The 3,899-nt window shown below is 43.5% G+C and overlaps 1 long non-coding RNA gene across 1 annotated transcript; it reads right to left on the bottom strand.

Moving 5' to 3' along the window:
* Positions 1-2,217: 2,217 nt before the first annotated feature.
* LOC122442661 lies at positions 2,218-3,607 on the bottom strand. The gene is made up of 2 exons (XR_006269693.1): positions 3,398-3,607; positions 2,218-2,632 (listed from the first exon to the last, which is right to left on the bottom strand). It is a non-coding gene; the product is annotated as an uncharacterized LOC122442661 (long non-coding RNA).
* Positions 3,608-3,899: the final 292 nt, after the last annotated feature.

Genomic DNA, 3,899 nt, shown 5'->3' with positions numbered 1-3,899 from the left:
CGGAGATTCGTGACATTGTACATGAGACAGGGATCAAGGTTATCCCCAAGAAAAAGAAATGCAAAAAAGCAAAATGGCTGTCTGAGGAGGCCTTACAAATAGCTGTAAAAAGAAGAAAAGTGAAAAGCAAAGGAGAAAAGGAAAGATATTTCCATTTGAATGCAGAGTTCCAAAGAATAGCCAGGAGAGATAAGAAAGCCTTCCTCAGTGATCAATGCAAAGAAATAGAGGAAAACAATAGAATGGGAAAGACTAGAGATCTCTTCAAGAAAATTAGAGATACCAAGGGAACATTTCATGCAAAGATGGGCTCAATAAAGGACAGAAATGGTATGGACCTAACAGAAGCAGAAGATATTAAGAAGAGGCGGCAAGAATACACAGAAGAGCTGTACAAAAAAGATCTTCACGACCCAGATAATCACAAAGGTGTGATCACTCACACTCACCTAGAGCCGGACATCCTGGAATGTGAAGTCAGGTGGGCCTTAGGAAGTATCACCACGAACAAAGCTAGTGGAGGTGATGGAATTCCAGTTGAGCTATTTCAAATCCTAAAAGATGATGCTGTGAAAATGCTGCACTCAATATGCCAGCAAATCTGGAAAACTCAGCAATGGCCACAGGACTGGAAAAAGTCAGTTTTCATTCCAATCCCGAAGAAAGGCAATGCCAAAGAATGCTCAGACTACAGCACAATTGCACTCATTTCACACACTAATAAAGTAATGCTCAAAATTCTCCAAGCCAGGCTTCAGCAATACATGAACCATGAACTTCCAGATGTTTAAGCTGGTTTTAGAAAAGGCAGAGGAACCAGAGATCAAATTGCCAACATCTGCTGGATCATCGAAAAAGCAAGAGAGTTCTAGAAAAACATCTATTTCTGCTTTATTGACTATGCCAAAGACTTTGACTGTGTAGATCACAATAAACTGGAAAATTCTGAAAGAGATGGGAATACCAGACCACCTGACCTGCCTCTTGAGAAACCTGTATGCAGGTCAGGAAGCAACAGTTAGAACTGGACATGGAACAGCAGACTGGTTCCAAATAGGAAAAGGAGTACATCAAGGCTGTATATTGTCACCCTATTTATTTAACCTATATGCAGAGTACATCATGAGAAACGATATTTTCATGGCTCCTCTTACTTAACTGTCTTGGCCCAAGATCAGCTAGCAACTTTCTCTTCCTCTTAACAATGTTAGCCTCAGCACACAGATGGGGACTAGCAAGTTACAATAGCTGAGAACTCTGCCTCTCTACATCCTCAGGCTGCATCCCAACTCCAGTTGGCATAAACAACAGAGGTGTGGGCAGATAGGAACCCATACCTCATCCACGTACATGCAGAGTCCCAGTCCATCTGCCAGAATGCCCAGTCTTTTCTAATCAGGACATTAACTTTAGACACAGGAAATTAGCTGACACAGTTCTGAAAGGTAAATTAATTTCTCAGTCTAGCCCTCCACCCTCTCAGAACAATGTCTCTGCTTCCTCTGTCCCTTGTGAAAACACCTCTCTCAAGAGCCACAAGTAAACAGGCTTTCATGTCAGGAATATCTTCTCTAATAATTTCTTTTTTTAAAATGTATTTATTTTTTAATTGGAGGATAATTGCTTTACAGTATTGTGTAATTGCAGTGTCTGGTTTCTTGGGTACCAACATTATTGCTATGTTGGATCTTATTTCATTATCTAGGGTGGTTCATTCCTCTGGCATCCTTATCATCTGTTCATATAATTTAGCTGTGTTCGGGTTCTCTCTGCTGGTGTGTTATCAGCCCCCCCTGTGTCTTTACTGCACTAGTTCTGTTCTGGACAACTCCCCCAATGTCTTGGGTTTCTCTGCAAACATTTATAGCACTAAGGCAGACTTTCAGAGGTACAGAGCATTCTTTTGTAACAATCTTTCTTTTCTCTTTTCTCCCTTTTATAAAAGTAGTTGCTATCAATTCATTCAAGGCTACTTTAAAGAGTTCTGTTGCCTCAGGAACTATAGTTGTGTTGTCAGGGTTAATTTTCATTGTTTCAAATATTTTTATTGAGGCTTTCTTCAGTAAATTTAGCTTGGTACAGTTGTACCTTTTCTGGCAAATATTCTATCACTTCTCATAGTTAGGAATATATTAATGTAACATATCTGCCTCATTATGCTACACTATGGCTGATCAATGTTTGCTCTAGTTCAGTATTTAAACAAGACAGATCCGGTTTCCTTATCCAGGCAGCAAAGCACCAATTTTATTATAATTTTTTTGTCTAATTTCATCTTGACCTTGGCAACATTTCCTAATGGCCCACTTGCTCAACTTTCTAGCGATTTAGAAAAAGAATTTAAAGAATGTTACAACGTTTGCTGGAAACAGTCATTGTTACCATCATTTGGAATTCTTTGCCACAGAGAAATCTGAAGCAAAGAGTAGATGACAAAAGGGACAGGATGTTGACAAGGGAATCCATGTTTCAGGGGGGATGCCACGGCTGGATGGTTCCCTGGGTGCCCCTCAACAAGAAGATTCCGTGTTCTCCGCAGTCCACGCCCTAGATCCACTGCTCTGCAGTGCTCCAGGGTGCTCCTCTGTGCTGATGGTGTGACACCATGGTGGAGCTACTCCTAAGCAAATACCTGCAAGGCAGCAGGGCCAAATGAGGAAACACCAGTTGTTAGTTTAGGGTAATCTTAGGAGCCAAAGCAAACCTACTCTAATGTTTTTACTCCTTTAAAAGCAAACAAAAAAGCCCACGTGTGCTAGCACCCCTCTCGCCCCACGTCACTTCTCCTTACTCCAACCTCTGCTGCTAGACTGGCTTTGCTCCTGCTCTGACCAGCCTCGCACAGCCTCACCTGAGCCCCACACCTGTCACCGCCCCCTGCCCGGCCCCTCCCTTCGGAGGAAATCGTGACCGTCTCTGCACTCAGGCAACCTTGACCCGTGAGCGCGGCGGGGGCTGGGCACGCCATTAGACCAGGTGTGGGTAGGGGCCGGGACGAAGCCCTCCCCCCTCTGAACCCTGCACACAGCCCCACAGCGCATCCTTTCCAGGCTCCTGTGGTCCTCACGGGCCGGGCCGTGACCCCCAAGCTGGTTGCCTCCAGTGGGAGCTCTTCAGGAAACAGAAACAGAATCTTCTCCCAACCCAGAAATCCTCTCCACGTTGGTAGCAGAAAAAGAAAACATTGTTATTATTGAACAAGCCTCCAACTAGAATGCCAGGTGCCTCAGAGGCAATTGACCTGCTAAAAGAATGCAGAGATAGAAGGCATCTCCCTACCTCCCACTGCCAAGCAGAAAGAGCCCCCTCCCGGCGTGTTCTCAAGGTTAACACTAACTAGTCCTGCAGCGCTGTGACCTGACAGTAGCACTGGTCACACAGTTCACCCCAACTTTACCTGTAGCTGGGGTTATCCGGTGGAAAACCGACTTCTGTCCGTATGACAGCAGGTCGTTTTACAAACTGGGGCAAAGCACTCACCAAAGTGAGGCTCCTCCCTCCCCCCACCCCAGGAACTGGAAGGGAGGGAAACTTCCTCTTTTGTTTCCCCCCAGATTCCACCTTTATTTATTTGTTGGGTTGGCTGGCTTTTTAATTTTGCAAATGATTTTTTCTTACCTTTTTTGGAGACATTTTATTTCTTGAAGTAGAGGTGATAGGAAACCACTTCTTTTGATGCTTAAATTTCAAAAAGGTGGTTCTCAAAATGTTTTCCTTTTAAGAGATGTCTCTCAGGTTCTTGAAAAAGCATTCCTGAGTCAAAAAGCTTAAAAAAAATGCAAAAAAAGGCCAGCTAACAAAAGACTAATGTATTCAAAGGAATACATTTTAAAGAGTTGAGAAAGTACCTCCCCGTTTTCTAAATTAAATGCTCTGAGAAAAAGGAGAGGACGGAAATC

Source organism: Cervus canadensis, chromosome 5 (assembly GCF_019320065.1).
Source record: "Cervus canadensis isolate Bull #8, Minnesota chromosome 5, ASM1932006v1, whole genome shotgun sequence".
NCBI lineage: Eukaryota > Metazoa > Chordata > Mammalia > Artiodactyla > Cervidae > Cervus > Cervus canadensis.
The sequence above is the reverse complement of the archived record's forward strand: the minus strand, read 5'-3'. Positions and strand labels throughout refer to the sequence as shown.